We start from the raw sequence: 18,607 nt of genomic DNA on the forward strand, positions 1-18,607 counted from the left end.
AGGCGCAGAGACAGTCGATCTGAAGGACAAAGAGCTGAAAGAGCAGAAAACCATGTGCTGTCCTGCATGCATTTTCTTTTCATTGTGTCCCTCGCTGGATCCACATGCTGAGAATGTCCATTAGCGCCCACGAGCTGAGCAAATGGATGATGTTCCAGGGATGAATCAGCTTGTTCCTGAGTGAACCTCTGCTTTTCCTTGGATCCTCCTAGTTGTAGGTCTCAGATCCTCCTGTCCCTTTTCACTGGTAATTCTAGGCAGAGATTTGCATGGAAAGCCCTGGCAAAAGAGCACTCTGAATTGAGTGCTTGATGAGAAGTGACCAGGTTTGGGGGCGGGCACCATTTGCTTCTGTTCTGAAATCATTAGAGTTGTATTTTCCCCACATGTGTCACCGAAACAGTAACCGTGAGAGTGTGGCAGCAGACTTCACCGAACGTAGGTCTTCCCACCTCTCATTACCAGAATAGACATTGCATTTGCATGTGCCTAAGGAGTGTGCACTTGCTGGCTGTTCACTGATGCATGGGCCGTGTTTATTTGACCTGCAATCTCTAATGGTATCTGTCCTAGCCATTCAGAGCAGACCTATCTCCCCAAGAGGTCTAGGGTGGTGGCCACCAGGTTCCTCAGACATGTTGGATCAGAGTTAAGGTTGAAGAGAGAGGCCAACAGAGAAGAAGGGAAAGGTGATTAAGGAGCAATTCCTCACCTAGCCTGGCTGTTTCTCCCTTCACCCCTCTCACACTCCTACCCCTAACCAACCCTAGATTTATAGTGAAGAGGATGGGGTGGCAGTGGTGTGTCTCATGGGCATTGCTGCAGTGAACATGGGAGAGCAGTTACAGTCATTGAGTTTCTGAGACGTTCTGTGGTCTGGGGAGTCCTGAGAGCAGGACAAAGTTACCTCTAGGCTCGGTGAGTTTTGGCCTTTTCGGTGACCTTGTTAATACCAAATGTCTAGAACTGTTGATCTAGCAGTTGATGGGTTGCTGTTCTGGAAGAGACCTAACTAAACCCAGCCCATAGGCAGGATGGCTTCATTCTCCGGTTCCCACCTCTCCCCCTGTGATTTTCATGCTTTGGCAGCCGTAGCTTTAGCGAGAAGCTACAGGTCTGCAAATATGCTGAGGACCATCTCTCCAATCACACACTAGCTGTGGGTCCTTGAGCAGTTAACTTTCCTGAGCTCCAGTTTCTTCATCTGTGACATGGAAAAAATACTATCTCCCTAATGAAATAATGCATGTCAGAGGCTTGGTACTGGGCCTAATGCTGAGTAAACACTCAATTAGAGGTCACTAGGAGTGGTTACAATTATTCTTGTTGTTAGTATTCATATTATACAATATCAATGTTATTAAACAGTCTGACAGTGATTTTAGACCCAGCCCCACTTGTCCCCATGCTGCTTGGCACTGATGCCTGGGTGGATGGAGAAGCCTTGGCAATGGAGCCTGAAACTTAAGAACTTGTGGCCCCTCTAGTGGCGTGGCATCAGAATCTTCGGCCACGGAAGAAAAGGTTTTCTTTCCAGGCCAAATGTGAACGGGAAAGAAGGAAGAGGTGAAGAAAATGATTGTTTGCTTTTTCTTGGCTGTAGGAAATGTGGGTTTTGCACCAGAACAAGGTTGTTTCATAGCCCTGGTGGGTTTTCCAAGAATGGAGGATTAGGAATGAAGTGATAATGCCTGTTGCTTTTCTTCTTCCCACATGCAGCCCTAGAATCTACAAAGACAAGCTTCCCTGAGCTCCCATAGACCAGCACACAGGGACACAGATGTCCCTGGGCATGGTGCCACCACCTTTGCTATGCCGCTGCCGGCAGGCCGAGGAAGCATTCATAGGGCTCAGTTCCAAGGAATCAGGAGATAACTCAAACCAGCTTCTGACTCGGATTTGGAATTCCAGGTTAAAATCTTTAAACATTTGTAAAGATTGTGAAGGAGGAAAAGAGCTAGCAACTTTGTTCCATACTGAAATATTGGAGTGAAAATGCCAAGAATGTGTAAACAAAGCAAAGGTGTTTATAGACCTTCCCTTAGGAACACAGTAGTTATAAAACCAAGAGATGATGAGCCTGTGATGCAAACCCTCAATGATGCCAGATACACCTAAGATAGAGTTCAAGCTCCTTACCCCAGTGCACAGAGTTCTCTGTCCAGTGCCACCTACCTCTCTCCAGCCATAGAGAGAGATTGGGTAGTGACTAAGAATGTCAGTGACGGGACCTGGCAGTATTCATCAGACTCAAGTCTTCAAACAAAACTCAGGTGTGGAGAAACTTTAGCCCAAGGGAAGGGATGGGGACTGTGGAGATTGAAGCATGATCTGTGGCTCAGCTTGTTGGCAATGCAGGCTGATGCCCATGAGGCCTGTGGAAGAGCTGGAACCTTAGGACCTGGGAATTATTAGTTGAAAGTTTAAATCTTACTGAGAAAGAACCAGGTCCTGAGTTTCCTTTTAAATTTTACCATTTATTATCAGTGTGAACTTGGGTGAGCTCCTTATAATGCCCAACCTTATATTCTTCACCTATAATAATAACTACCTTATATACTTCTTTGGGGGTGTTTTTGTGTGTGTGTTTTTTGTTTGCTTTTTTTGGGTGGGTGTTTTTTGTGTGGGTTTTTTTTTTTGGTGAGGTTAAATGCATTCTGTAAATGTAAAGCATTGCACAAATGCAACTTATTATTATCCTCATAATTCTGGGTCCTTGGAAGAAAGGATGGCCAGGTGGTTATTTTCAAGGTTCTTAGAAAAAGGAGGAAATACCAAAAAAAACTTTTTAAAAATGATAATTTTTTTACTTTTAATTTTTAAAATTTTTACTGAATTGGTTGGGGCGATATCCTATCTAATGATAGACAAACATGGTAATTGGCCATACCTTCGCTATGCCTCCCATTGGCTAATCAGCGCGATATGCAAATTAACCCAACCAAGATGGCAGCCAGCAGCCACGTAGCTGAAGCGAGCAGGAGGCTTGCTTGCTCCAGTGATGGAGGAAGCCAAGGTTTCCCACCTGCCGTGGCCCAGCTCTGAGCTCCAAAAGCAACAAAGTTTCAATTATAGAAGCTAAACAAACCCCAGATACCTGCTTTCAGCAGGCCATGGCCTCAGAGCTGGAGCAAGTAGGAGCCGGCTCTCAGCTCCAGTGATGGCAACAAAGTTTCAATTATAGAAGGTAAATAAATCCCAGAATAAAAAAATAAAAAAATAAAAAGGAGACCTTGGGAGCTTCAGTCTCCGGGCAGCCTGAAAGCAGCCCTCAGCCCCTCACCCAGGCTGGACAGGCACCCCAGCGGGACCCCCACCCTGATCCAGGACACCCTTCAGGGCAAACCAGCTGGCCTTCAGCCATGCACCAGGCCTCTATCCTATCTAGTAAAAGGGTAATATGCAAACTGACCCTAACAGCAGAAAGACTGGGAATGACTGGTCACTATGGCACACACTGACCACCAGGGGGCAGACGCTCAATGCAGGAGCTGCCCTCTGGTGGTCAGTGCGCTCCTGCATGGGGAGCTCTGCTCAGCCACAAGCCAGGCTGATGGCTGCCAGTACAGCAGTAGTGGTGGGGGCCTCTCCTTCCTCCTCAGCAGCGCTAAGGATGTCCGACTGCAGCTTAGGTCTGCTCCCCGCTGGTAAGTGGACATCCCCCAAGGGCTGCCGGGCTGCCAGAGGGATGTCTGATTGCCAGCTTAGGCCCAATCCCCCGGGGAGCAGGCCTAAACCAGCAGGTGGTCATCCCCCAAGGGGTCCCAGACTGCGAGAGGGCACAGGCCGGGCTGAGGGACACCCCCCCCCCGCCCCCCAGTGCACAAATTTTTGTGCACTGGGCCTCTAGTTGGTTAATAAAATCATATGGGTTTCAGGTGTAAAATTCTATAATACATCATCTGTATATTGTATTGTGTGTTTACCACATCAAGTCAAGTCTCCTTCTGTCACCATTTATCTCCCTCTTTACTCTTCTGCCCCCCCCCTTTCTAGTAATCACCATTCTGTTGTCTGTATCTATAAGGTTTTTTATTGTTTTTGCTTAATCCCTTTACCTTTTTTACACAGCCCGCAACTCCCCTCCCCTCAAACAGCTGCCAGTCTATTTTCTGCATTTATGAGTCTGTTTCTATTTTATTTGTTTATTTTGTTCAGGATTCCACATATAAGTGAAATCATATGGTATTTGTCTTTCTCTGACTGGCTTATTCACTCAGCATAATACCCTCCAGTTCCAACCATGCTGTCACAAAGGGTAAGATTTCCTTCTTTTTTACAGCTGAGTAGTATTCCATTGTGTAAATGTACCACAGCTTTTTTTTTTATTCATTCATCTACTGATGGGCACTTGGGCTGCTTCCAAATCTTGACTATTGTAAATAATGCTGCAATGAACACAGGGGTGCATATATTTTTTCAAATCAGTGTTTTGGGTTTCTTTGGCTAAATATTCCCAGAAGTAGAATCACTGGATCATAGGCAGTTCCATTTTTAATGGTTTGAGGAAACTCCATACTGTTTTCCACAGCAGCCGCTTATGCATTATGCATTCCCACCAACAGTGCACAAGCATTTCCTTTGCTCTGCATCATCTCCAACACTTGTTTGTCATCCTCCAACCTGAACCCCTGGGGGGGAGGGGGGGGGTTGGGACTGCATGACCCACCCCCTCAGTGGGGAAAATTGGCTATGAGCAGTGTTCTTTCTACCCATGAAGACACAAACAATTGAATTTTATCCAATGCTAATTTCTTGAGTGTTTACTATGCGCCGCCCTACCAGGGGGTGATTTGAAGACTAGACGAATGTATAGGACATGGTTTCTATCCAGCTAGATCACTAAATGAAGGAGAACAATGAACATACCAATCAAAGAAAAAGTTTATTATAGTTAAAACAGAAAGGAAAATTCAGGTGTAAGCAATGATTCTTGATCATCAGGATGGTAACACTGGAATTTCCCCTGGAGGGAGAACTAAAGTCCTACTTAGATAGAAGATGAAACAGTCAGCCGTCTTAGTGGTTAGTCATTCCCCTGCCCCAGAACAGAACCTGGCGCAGGGAATATGGTGAGGTCCCTTCCCCTGTATAATTCTAAGACACCCTCATTTCAAAGTTGCTAAAAATAGAAGCATGGTGTCTGGTATGTAACAATATACAATATTGCAGCTGTGTCTTTATGATGAATAATAATACTTTGGAGTTATATGATGAGGCAATCACTTTGCAAGTGCAATCTCATTAACCCTCACAATATTCTGATTAGGTAGGCAGGTGGCAAGTGATCTGAACTCAATTTGCAGTTGAAGGAACCCAGACACAGCGAAGCTCAGAAACTTCCCAGGTAGCACGTGGTTTCCCTGTCAGAGCTGGGAACGGAGCCCAGGTCTCCTCTCCCAAATCCAGGTTCTGAGCAGTGGTCCACACTGCTGCTAGGTTCCAGCCCCAGAACAGACACAAAATTGGAGCTGGCTTGGGTGTATCTTCCTGGAAAACACTGCTGCCTTCTCTTGACTGAATGCCAGAACCACCCCAAGATAAAAAAACAAACTTCCATGTTTCTTTGTCTCTACTCCGCTCTGGCAAGTAACCCCTTTCTCCCTCCAAATTCCAACTTGTCTTGAAAGGAACCCAAGAAATGTTAAAACTATGCCAAAACCTCTTTATGACCCCCCCCCCCCGCCCCGCCCCGCCCCGCCCCGCCCCACCCCGGTGCTGTTAAGCTTTTGTTTTCATTTGAGGGTCCAGGTTAGTCCAAGGTCTGCTGTTTTAAGCAAACATCACCGTTTAAAAGTCTTTAAACGCTCAGGCAGGCACTCCATCTGAACAGCTTTCTTCTCCCAGTCCTGGTTTTATTCGTTTCTTTGTTAATAGGGGCGGGGGTTAGGGGGGAGAAAGGGGGAGATTCGTTCACTTTCCTAAACATGCTTTCCGTCAGACGAGAGGAGCAGGTTTGGTGGTGCTGATAGGGAATCACGGGAAATGACACCATTAGCCAGGAACCGTCTGCCAGCCAAGAGTGAGGGCGCCTTTCCAGCCTCTGGGGAGACACTGACATTCCTCTCTGTGGGAGTCTTGAGATTAATATGGGAACTCGCATTTTATGTTTTGGGGGTAGGCTTCCCCGGCTCCCTTTGAGACAATGACAGGTTGCCGCATCTTCAAATTGTTAATTGTGTACTGCCCCCTAGGGATTTGGGTTTTGCTGGTGGCAACCTGCTTCAAATGCTATAGGAAATATTTATCAGCCAGTTTCAGCCAGTATTTGTCTCATAGAAAAAAGCACCTTTTGGTGACCGGCTTGTACCGGGTCCCCCCTTCCCTCCACCGAATCACACTCAGACACTTTACTCTTGGATTGTTGAATTTCTTCCTCCCCTTTTTTGTCTTTATTTCCCTAGGATGGTTACATTTGCATAATCTGGGGTAGGCTGATGCCTCTGCTCTTTCAGAGCTTTGCTCCCGCCTCCCCTCCCTCCCAACCTCCACCCGCCATTTCTCCTTGCGGTTTTGTAAACATCTCTGCATTTGGGGAAAAGAGGATGAGCAAACTAAATTAGAGTCACTTACACACACAGGCCACACATTCATCTGTACTTGCCTGTGGAGGAGGCGTGCGCCACACTCTGCAATGTTCTCTGTGAAATCCCATTTAAATCAAAAACTTTTATCAGAAAAAAAATGAAATTGCTTTATGATTGACCAGCACTTTGCTTCTAAGTACCAGCCATTGAGGCTGATAAAATGACCACGATGACAAGTCTTCCCCAGAAAAACATCCTTGCCTTTTGAAGTTGGAGTAAAAAAAAAAAAAAGAAAAAAGAAAATCGGTATCATATTCCTCTGCATAAGTTCTCGTGTACAGGGCACCGGTCTTCAGCGATAATTGATGACATTTTGGCATCTGATAAGAATGTTGTAGATATGCATGTGTAAAACGTATTCGTGAAGTTTTGTTTTGTTTCCTTTTTAATAATGCGGAAGACAGCCCTGGGCAGGAATTTTTCTCCGTGCATTATATATATTTTAACACACACACACACACACACACACACACACACACACCCTGTACACAACTTTAGCAAATATATGCATGATCAAAACAGTTCAGAAATATAAGATCTGGAAATGAGAAAGAGCAGCGGGGTTTTGAATAGGCTTCATCAGCGAGGGGAGAGGTCAGCCACAGAGATTAGTTATAGGAGCTATTAAGTCTCCTCTGACACCCACAGTACAAGCTGCTTAACATAATCAGCTGCAATCAGCAAAACTGCTGTTTATTACAAAACGTTTTTCCCTTTTAATATTTCATATTGTTATGTAAAATGGCGCGGTGTAGGGACACACACATTTCACCAGGGACAAATTGTACAAATTGTCAGCAATAATAATTTGTGGCTCTTCTCGTGACATCTTTTGAAGTTAAAAACCGTTGAGCGATGCCTCTCCAGGGCTATTTTCTCTAATGTGGTTAATGGTTTGCACTGGAGTTGACCAGCCACTCTCTGTTCGGTGTTGTCACCGTTTACCGGGGCGTGAGAAAATGTTTGTGTGACCGTACATCATCCAGACAAGTCTGCAATTCGGGGCCCGAAGCTCCGTTCTGCTCATGCGTCCCCCCTCGATCCGAGCCCTCTCATACATATTTCCTAGTCTGTCTTAATCACCAAAGTAATTCTTTTTTCACAACATGTTCATTTAAATAGAACCGATTATGAGGTGCACAATAGGCGTCCATGTAAAATTCCCTTAAGTTTCACACACTGGGTACTGGGATAAGAGAAATGTCCTAATCCTGGAGGACAGGTTGCAGTGCCTAGATTGAGGACACTTGGAAATTATCCCCATCCTTCTCTAAGAAGAATGAGAGGTACCGAGACAAAGCCATTCCTGGCTCCCCTCCCAGCCCACTAAGGATCTCATACAGATGCCCCCAGTCCCTGGAAGCTCTGTGTCCTAAGGCTGGTCCTGCCCAGCTGTTCATGGGAATGCTGGCCTGAGGAAGCACTGGGACAGGACACAGGGATAGGATTTTTATTTTTACAAACATGCTAATACGTAAGACATAAAATGGGCATTGTCCTCTTCAAAGCGGTCACTTTAGCAGGTTAAATGATAGCACTTATTCAGTGAACAATGACGCTGCTATGTCTCGCTTTTTGGTCCACCTTGTTTGTAAGCCACACACAGTAATGCCTCATTACTTTACACTCCTGTTTTCTCTTAAACCCCAGCTTAACCATTTATTGTATGCATCAGGTGTGGCTCCAAATGAATGGACATTTCTCACAATTTGTACATCCTTCTCTTAAAATGATTTGTTAATGTGTACAAAAACTCCTTGAGGTCAGAAAATTTTCATGTTCACTACTTCATACATCGCTGTCTAGCTGCGTCAGGCACATAGTAAGCGCTCAACGGATGTTTGCAGAATAAATTAGTGAATGGTTTCTAGACATTAAATTCATTCTTAGATGACAAAGATGTGGGCTCTGGAGTTGAGGGCTCTGGACTCTGAAGCCTATTCTAGTTCATGAGTTTTCATTTCCTTGAACATTTCCCGAATGATGGAAACTTTTCAGGAGTTAGTGTTCATGGAGATAGTATGTCATTAAAATGTAAAGACTCTATTTAGTTTCTTAAAACCCCAGACTTTCTAGACCAGTGCTGTCCAATAGAAATATAGTCCAAGCCACTAAAATGTTCTAGTAGCCACATTTAAAAAGATGAAACAGGTGAAATTAGTTTTGACTTGGTATTAATAATGGTCTACTTGATCCAATATGGCTAAAATTTTATTATTTCTGAATATAATCAAGTTAGAGATTATTAATGGAATATTTCACTTTCTTTTTCTTTATTCTAGGTCTTTAAAAGGTGGTGTCTGTTTTACACTTACAGCACATCGCCCCTGGCACTAGCCACATCGCAAGGGCTCAGCAGCCACGAGTGGTAGTCGCTACCACATTAGACCACGCAGTGCTAGGCCTGCCTCGTAGTCCTTGTGATCTGTGCCTTCTTGGGACTGACACCTTCTCAGGTGGACTGCAGGGGGCAGCAACAGGCAATGACTGGAGGTGCCATGAGTGGTCACTTCAATACTTACGTGCCCTTTCTCTACAGTTGGAGCAAAGGTTACCAATGGGATTTTGTTCAAATTAGAACTTCAAAGGCCCCTAAAATACATCAGTTTCCATGTTATCCATATTAACCACATCCTTGTTCCTTCGGCCAGTTGTTCCCTTGGTGCTTTTCCTTATTTTCAGCCCAGCCCAGCTCACGAGGACAAATGTGTTTTCTATTAGACTAGTAGGAGGGACTTAATGACACTGGATATGAGGGGAAACGGGGAGTCAAGGATGTTTCATGGGTGATTTCCTTGCTCAACCACTTTAGATAGTGCAATGGGAGAGAATGTGGATAGAGAACCAGGTATTGCTGATTTCAGAGCCTTGGGGCATTCTAACACTACAGGCTGGGAAGAGTAGAGGTAACCAACAAGGAAGGCGGGAAGAAGGAGCCACCTGAGTGCCACAGACCAACCATGGGAGTGGGGCCCCAGAGGCCTCAGAAGAAACTGTCTGCAAAAGGCAGAAGTGGCCAGCTCCTGGAGGAGTAAGCCTTGTGGATAAAAATTTAAAAAAAAGAAAAAGTGAAACACAAAGTAGAATGAGAAGACAACCTTGGGCAGGGAGCAGACCAGAATCAGGTTAGTCTGAGGACAGGGTAGCAGGTCACATTGACCCAGCAGGCCTGGACAAGTGCAATGGCTGGGTCAGAGGAGATCTGCCTTTAAAACCTAGTCAGGCAAGCACTGGAACACAGATAGAGCAAGCCTACGTGTCAGCCTGGAGTGCGTCTATGTCCCTCGTAAGCCTCGTAAGCCCAGGAAAACTACCTCTCCATCCTGTTTCCTTTCTCACAGAGAAGGGACACCCCTGCCCCCAAGGGTCCTGTAGACTTCAAATATGTGGTGGTTGTAGCCGATTGAAGTTTAGCAAAACCTTGATTTACAAGGCCTTGATCTCTCAGCATTAGTTTTGCTTTAGAAATTTTATTACAGAAATTCTTGCTAATATAATTGAACTGAATGTTCTTCAATAGAGAATTGGTCAAACATTCAAATAATGCAGTAGAAAATACCCATTAAAAAGAGTGAGTGAGAGCTGTACATATTGACATATAAACATATGCAAGATCCTTTTTAAGTAGATAAAGCAAAATTCATAACAGTGTATAAAGTATGCTAGTGTTGGAGGGGAATATGCATAATAATATACATATTATGCATCTACATAAATACACTTTGTATATGCATGGGAATTTTCTGGAAGAATAAAAAAGAAGCTGTTAACAGTAATTCCCTATAGAGGAGGAACTAGAAAGGAATTTAGGATGAGAGGGACATTTGACTTTTGTATATAATCTTTAGTGTTGCTGAATTTCTTTTGGCCAGGTACAGATATTTTTAAAATTAAAATAACAGTTTGAAGTGTTTAAAGAAATATTTTACTTAGACTGTTCATATTAAACACTATCTCTTAGAGAAAGAATTTGTGACCAGTACACTGCATTCATTCAATCACTCTTCCTAATTTCATATTTAGGATATTGCAAGACTGCATTGATTAGAGGTCCATTTTCAATATTAAATATTTTCCCTTTAGTAATTCTACTCAGTGTCCAAAACTCAAGTTCATAGGCTAGCTGACAGTGAGGCATTGCTGTGACCCTGAACTTCAGGGTATCTAAAAGTCCAAAGAGCAGGACAAGTGTGAAAGGTAAGGTGTGGGCCACCTCTAGTTTTTCTAGTGCTTTATCAGCATCCCCTGCATACCATACTTACCACCAGGTGACACACAGGATTAGCCCCAGGGAGATGCCAGGAATCTGTCTGTCAGGAAGGGGGCAATGTTTATTGCTCTGTAACTCCTAAACAGATGTGAAGAGGCCCTGCATGAGGCAGGATGGAGGATAATAGGATTACAATCTTCTTTGGAGAGGTAAGAGAGAAATGGCTGCAGGCAAGATTTTTTTAGGCCCTATATGAGGGCTACATACTACTAAATTTAGAGGTGGTAAAAATCACTGATTTGCTAATCTGTGTGATTAGCAAAGATGGAATTTAAACGGGATCTTAATGCATATGAAGTAAGTATTATTTTAGAGCGTTACCCCAGGTAATTTTTATTCCCCTAAATTCTTGCTGTCTTACAATTCTCCATCCATTGGAGCTGAAGTAAGCTTCCTTTTAGAGGGATGCAGAATCCAGCCTTGAAGGAGGGAGGACACTATTTCTTTCTTCCCAGAGTTGTGAAAGCCTAGGCTTTCATTTGTGAGAACCAACCTTTGTTAAAGGATGCAAGGATGGGTGTATTTCAAGGACCCTAAGTTAGAGAAGTAGGGTTGTATAGTCGGCCATAGTGAGATCCTAAAACCCTGGGAGAAGAAAAGCCCTTCCAAAGACAGGCTGTGGAAAGGAGAGAGATATCTGGAGGAGCCAGGTCTAGGATTAAAGCACTAATTACACCCATGAGAAAGGACCTCATGCCTTCAACTTTTCGCCCTGGGCTTGAGAAAGTGAAAAATGATAGAAACCCAAGATACACAAATGGGGGTATGGGCCTTGTTTTCTGTTGAAATTTAGGGAAGAAACCATTTCATGGGTCCCTAAACCAATAAGCAGAGCTGCAGGAGAATATGGTGCTGCAATGTGGTTAGCCAGGGAGGGTCTGAGATGAAGTCCCCCAGATTCCCACAGGCTGTGTGTGGAGATCCAGAAGCCCCCTCATGATCCCATGGAAGGCATGGAGGCCTGAGAAACTGGATGGACCACAGAAGTCCTGGAGTTAGAACGAAAAGCTGGAAGACCTTGTGAACAGAGGTGACCTTAAATATCAACTGTGGACACCACTGAATGTTTCTGAGCAGCGAGTAACAGGGTGAATGTGGTTCTTTAGGGATGCTTGTCTTGTAGCTGGGTTGGCTCATTGTACACACTTATGAGATAGAGATTCAAAAACTTAGCCCTTACACAAAGTGACAGGCAGGAGGCAGCCTGTAATAGAGTTACAAGGTGGGGATACTCTGAGGGAAATCATAAATTGTCTTGTAGGGTATGTTAAGTGTTGCTGTTGTTTTTAATCTAGAATTGAGGAAAGAAAACAGTGATTGCTTTCTATCTCCATTAGCTCTGTTCTGTGGCCACTGCGGTCTTGGTCTTTCCTACCTGGGGAGTGTCACCTCTGGTGATGCTTATCTGGTTCCATAGAGTTGATCAGAGCCTGTAGCCACTCATTACTAATAAGCCTGCATATCTTCATCTTCACTTGTCTGTAACATTGCTCATCTTAAAATGCATGCTTTTATCATTCAATGCTGTCTAATGGCCAGGAGGCAAGACAAAAAATCAGAAACACCATTAAAAAGCTTGATCTGGAAATGCAGTGTGAACTCAGTTCTTCAAGTAAATAATAAATCCAGTTTGCTACTGAGGAGGGACAAATTCTTTCATGTAGACTCTACTGTTGAACTTCTTTTAACTCATCCCGAGTAGCCTTTCCTTTGGGCTACATTTCTTTACTGTAGCTAAACATTCTTCTTAGTAGAGAGTCTAATGTCCTCATCTCTGCCATTTCTTGTGAGATGAATATGTGTATATGGCGGCTTTGACGGACTCAGCTGAGAAAACAGAACTGAGTGCTTCATCCCTGCTCCCTCCAACATGATGCTAGTATTATTCTCCAGCTAAAAATATCACCCAACCGTAAAGATACAGATGAAAAACACAGTGGATGACTATTCAGATGCTTTTTTAACTCTATTCAACTTTTTCTACCAATACATGTGCATCCCATGCCTCTTTTAAATTTTATTTAGAGAGAAGAAACATTTACTCCATTATACATTATGCATGGTATCTCTGATGGACATTAAAGAAGATTGCAAGAGATTTACTGCCCTGAGTGTATTGTGTTTTTCTCCCCCACTGGTTAGGAGCTAAGATAGCCAAATAGGGCCAGCAAGAGCCAGACACATCAGCTCATATGGTTTTAAAAGCATATTTGGCTGAATAGTAAGTCAAAATCCCCTCCTAATGAATTTCCATCCTGAAAATTATTTTCCACGTCAGAAAAGAGTCCACAAGGAACAAGCATCTTCTTTCTCTGATTTGCATTGCGGCAAGAAAAGGAAACTAGCACAGATGCATTCGGTATTGTACAAAGAGCATATATGGGCATTTCAGTCCCTAATATCACAGTAGTTTCTGATGCTAATGTAAAATATGTTCTCTTTGCATTTATAATCATGACGAGCAGATGGCAAAGACGGTTTAAAGTATTACTGTATGTCTATTAAAATAATATATGCTGTTAGTGACTCTTCCCTAAAACTGGAGTTTAATTGCTTATAAACACATACATTAGAAAGAATCCTGATGCTGAGAGCCATGTGCTTTGCCAGGACAATTGTTAGTCAGAGTTCCCCACAACAGGCTTTGGCCGCAAGACTTCTCCTGGCAGCAGATGCTTCACTGTGCTCTCTCTTCTCGCTCTTAAAGAGGCTTAATTGACAAAAATGTTGGGAGGGGCAGAAAGAGCCCTGGTTTCTTAAAACAAAAGAGTCCTTCTTAAAATTACACTAAAGTGGAGAGATTTTTTTTTAGTGGTAAGGGAAGAATTAAATATGTAAGTGCTCCATTCCCCCCCCCTTTTCTATTTTACTGTCTTCAATGGCATCTTATAATTTCAGTGATTAACACTGATTGTACAGCCACTGTGCTTTCTGAAAGTAAGGCCTGCCGGAGAGGAGGTCTCCTCTGCTCAGTTCTAAGGGGAGAGGGAGATGAAGCATCTGTACCACCCACAGGCCTTGTTGGAAAGGGAGTGCTCGAAGGAAGAATGTGTGATCATCAAAGCAGAGGACCAAGTTGGGAGGATCAGAATCCACCCCGAACACCAGGGAAAGGAAATGGATGCTGTTTGCAAACAGGAGGAGGAGAAAGGGAGGAGGCGGCAGTAGAGAAAGGCAGGCTGAGAGCCAAGGGCCCTAAAAAGGCAGCAAGTTGCAGAAAACACTCATTTGACTAATTTGCTTAATATAATAAAGAAAGGATGGTTTTATTTTCAAATGCAGAAGTGGTGATTGATTAGGTGGGCATTATATTTGCAGCATGTGGAATGAATAATGGTTGTGAATGGATATGGAAAATGTCTCACCAAGAAGGGGGAAAAAATCTATAAGCCATACAAGGCAGAGCACAAAATAAGCAACATACCAACATTCAGAGAGAGTTTAAATAATAACAGACTGAATCTTGGAAGCGCTCCAAAGAAACAGGGAACAGAAAGAGAGCTACACGCGGCATAATGGTTTCTAGACAATAGGCAATGAGAGAGGGTCTGCACATGGTAGTGAATGTGGTATTAGCTCTTTAATTATTATAATTACCTAAGTTTAAGGTCAAGTCACCTGTGTATTGCTGATAAAATGAATGATTTCTTTTAAAATAGTAGAAGTGGTGCTTAAATTACCAAGGATGTAAAAGGAAGAGATAATTCACCTGGGTGAGATATTATAAAATCATCCCCTATCTTGTAGAGCAACATCCCTGATAAAGAATGGCATGGAATCCCACCACATTTGCATTATTCTAACATAGAATCCTAGGAACACACTTCCCTGCCTGAGTTCCCCTGCGTAAAGGTGGCCCCTCTGCTTACTAAGACATGCACTCTTCCGGCAGTTTTAAGAAGGGATTAGCTAAAGAACATACATGCATAGCCCGCGGACACAGACAATAGTGAGAGGAGGGGTAAGAGACAGGAGGGTGGGGGCTGGGTGGAGGTGGGCAAAGGGGGGGGGTGGGCTATGGGGGCAACTGCAATAGTGTCAACAATTAAATTTAAATTTAAAAAAAGAAGTTGCCTTGTAATAAGATTTACTCCAAGGCCCTCTGAGACTGTTCCCGAGTCCCTCAAACCTTTGCTAGCACAACAAAGCTGTAGGCTTAAGTGGCAAAACCAAAGTGGTAGGGAGGGGATAACAGGACTAAGTGGGTGATGCCCCAAAAGGGATACCAAATGGACACACAAGTTTTTAAAAAAGCTAATTTGGGCCCTAGCCAGTTTGGCTCAGTGGATAGAGCGTCAGCCTGTGGACTGAAGGGTTCAATTCCGGTCAGGGGCGCATGCCCAGGTTGTAGGCTCAATCCCCAGTAAAGTGCATGCAGGAGGCAACTGATCAATTATTCTCTCTCATTATTAATGCTTCTATCTTTCTCTCCCTCTCCCTTCCTCTCTGAAATCAATAAAAATATATTTTTTAAAAGCTAATTTAGTAAAAAGTTGTGAAAGCACTTAAAAAGGTAGAGGCTAACATTTTGAATAAGTGAAACCTTCATTAAATAACTGTTTAGCATCCTAAAGGGATTATTTTCAAGTACAACTTTCATTAGAAGTAAAATAAGATTTGTTTAAAATTTTATATCCACACCTTTTATTCGATCTTTAAATAAAGCAGATAAAAAGGAGGGGCGGGAATCAGTGCTCAATGGGTGGTTGCAATCTTTAATCTGAAGAAAAGATATAGAACTTGTGACTTTTTACTCTATGGGTTTAGGATCAAACTCAGCATTATGAGTCTTCATATCCCCTCCCAGCTATAAGATTTTACAGTTCTATATGTGACCACTATTCAAGCTGTTTTGCCTTTGTAAAAATGAGGGTAGTAGATCAAAGGATAAAATATCCAGTGCCCAGTAGGAGTGGGTCATGTAAAGTGAAGTCTGTCTCACATTGCCGGATAGGGCAGCACTCAAGGGAGAAGACCTGTTTTGAAGAATCAGTGTGCTCAACACCTGGTCACCCAAAGGCTTGGAGTGTGGAGGTAGCTATAGAACAAAATCATTTAGAGCTAGAGGAGGCCTCAGAGGACCCTGATTTGGAGAGGCAAATTCTTAGAGAGGTGAATAGACTTGCTCATAGGAATTACTTTACTAGGAGCGATGACCAGCATTTGAACCCAAGACCAGCATTCCTGTCTAGTGCTCTACCTAACTCACTTCAGTTGCCTTTCTGTTGTTATTTTAAGCCACAGAGCTTTGAGATACTTAGATAAATGGAACACATTCATTGAGGGCAATTCTTTAAAAAAAAAAAATAAGAAAATAAGAGAGAGCGAGAGAAGGGAGAGAGGGAGAGGAAGGAAGGAAGGAAGGAAGGAAGGAAGGAAGGAAGGAAGGAAGGAAGGAAGGGAAGGGAAGGGAAGGGAAGGGAAGGGAAGGGAAGGGAAGGGAAGGGAAGGGAAGGGAAGGGAAGGGAAGGGAAGGGAAGGGAAGGGAGGAAGGTCATGAAAAATAATAGTATGATAAACACCTACATCTATTTTGTAGAAAGGGCCCCAAAGGTGTCCCTATCTCCCACCAAATCCCTTTAAAGAAAAGTAAGAATGTCTTTCTAAAGAAGCCCTTCCATATTAGCTGCCCTGAAGGAGCACCTCTTTCATCTTTTGCTTTGCTACCAGAAAAATAAGCAGGAATTAGAAGGTAGTATTCAGTAGGGTGTTCTATGATCTGGGATGTGATCAGGTGTTTGGGTACCTTGTAATCTTGTTAATCAAGCCACTGAATGCACTTTAGAAACTTGCCCGTGTCTAGACATATCATACATAGTTCATAGATAATGATGTTTGAAGTCACTTCTGGAATGCCCGAACATAGGATCTTTGAATGGCCATGTTACACCCCTGTCTATAAGTCAAGTCAGAAATGACTCACGTTGTTTCAACCAACAGCACCATTTTCTAGGAACAGGAATGCAAGGACTCCCAATCATAACATATTCCTAATTATGAGACTGTATAGAACCCACAGTAGACCTTTTAGGGTTGCTTTGGGAACTTGCTGTACCTCAGTAATTTTTTAACAAACCCCAATTGGCATTGCTTTCCAGACATAGAGAAGTATCAATTAATTGAGGGTTTGGGGACAGGTGTTAGAATGGAGAATAAGTGGGTTTTACTATTGTCTTTAAAGCTCTCTATAATGATATTTTTTCTTATACCAACCATATTATAAAAATATCATTAAACCACTTGGTTTTGTAGAATTTCCTCATTCTCTAATTTACTCTTCTTATTCAGGGTATATCTGGATTAAACAGATGAAATTTTGAGGCCCCTGATAATTAGGTATTGCCCATTAAAAAAATCAATAGATGGAGTTTTTTCTCCTTTCTAATGAAAATAATCGACCAAACGCACTGTTATTCTGAGGATTCATTCCTGGAGGATTTATTTGTTGATTAGAGGGGGAGAAATGTTTTTCTCCTTCATGTCCTTTTCGTTAATTTGGCTCTTAGCAAATGTTGTCAGGGGGAAATTATCAGCAGTTCTTTCTGGACTTGACTTGCCCAAGTCTCTGTTAGACAGTATTAGCTTGTCCACTTCATCATCACTAAAAAGACCTAGTATTTCTCCTCAAGATCAGAATGTTTTCTTATGAGTGTTACGGTGGACTTCCCCCCTCCACCCGCCCTATATTTTAAAACTACTTCTTTTTAAAAATATCCACTCTATTTCCTTACAGTACTGAATGCTATCTGCAGTTTTCTATAAAAATTTGTGAATTTTAAGGTGCTATTTTCTTTCCTTTTTATCTTTTACATTATTTTCATTACATTAAATTCTTTTCTAAAAATTAAGAGCATCATTTCTTCATCCTGTGGATGAAGCTCTTTGCTCTTTTCTCTCAATAAAACTTCCAGGCAGTGCAGTTTTGCCCACTTCTCCTCCCCTTCGAGGGTTTGTTAGCTGCTCTTGAGGCACTGGAAGCTTTTTCCTTTCTATTTTACTTCCCTGGTACTCAGAGACCAGGTAGGAGCTCTTTCACCTTCTTCTTGCCACTTCAATCAGAACGAAGGCCGCACTTGCTCTGAGTTGCTTGACTCCTTTGGCGTGGGTGATGGCTAATTTCTTGCTTTTATCCAGGACTGCATCATAGGAACCTTGTGCTTTTTATAGCAATCCCAGCTCTCTTACTACTTTCCCGGGTCCCCAGATGAGCTGCTCACTTCACATGCCAACAAAAATGCTGCTCAACTCCATCACTAGATGGAAAGCACACCGACTGTATCAAGCAGAGGAAATGTGTGTGATTAGGACCCATCACGTGGATCAAAATGACTTCACTTCTCTCAGATAAACTCCCAATAGCCAAAGTGATCATGGGAATTTGCCACGTCGGATTCTGAAAAGCTCATCTTTGAAAAATTGAAAGTAATTTTAAAGGTGGATTTGTTTCTTAGAATCTATCCCTTGTTGATACTTTGCATAAAAATATATTGTGATAACAGTCTGATTAATTAATAGAACGTCTTTTATAATGACACTAGAGGCCCAATGCACAAACTTTGTGCAAGAGTAGGCCTTCCTTCCCCCGCTGCCAGCACTGGCTTCCCTCTGGCACCCAGGACCCGGGCTTCCCTCACAGCCCGGCCTTCATCTGAAAGGATGTCTGGTCTAATTAGCATATTATTATTTGCTAGCTTTTATTATTATAGATAATTGAAGGATTGGAGGGAAAAATCATACATTTCTTTTTTTG

Source organism: Myotis nattereri (genome assembly GCF_964212035.1).
Source record: "Myotis nattereri genome assembly, chromosome: 7".
Lineage (NCBI taxonomy): Eukaryota > Metazoa > Chordata > Mammalia > Chiroptera > Vespertilionidae > Myotis > Myotis nattereri.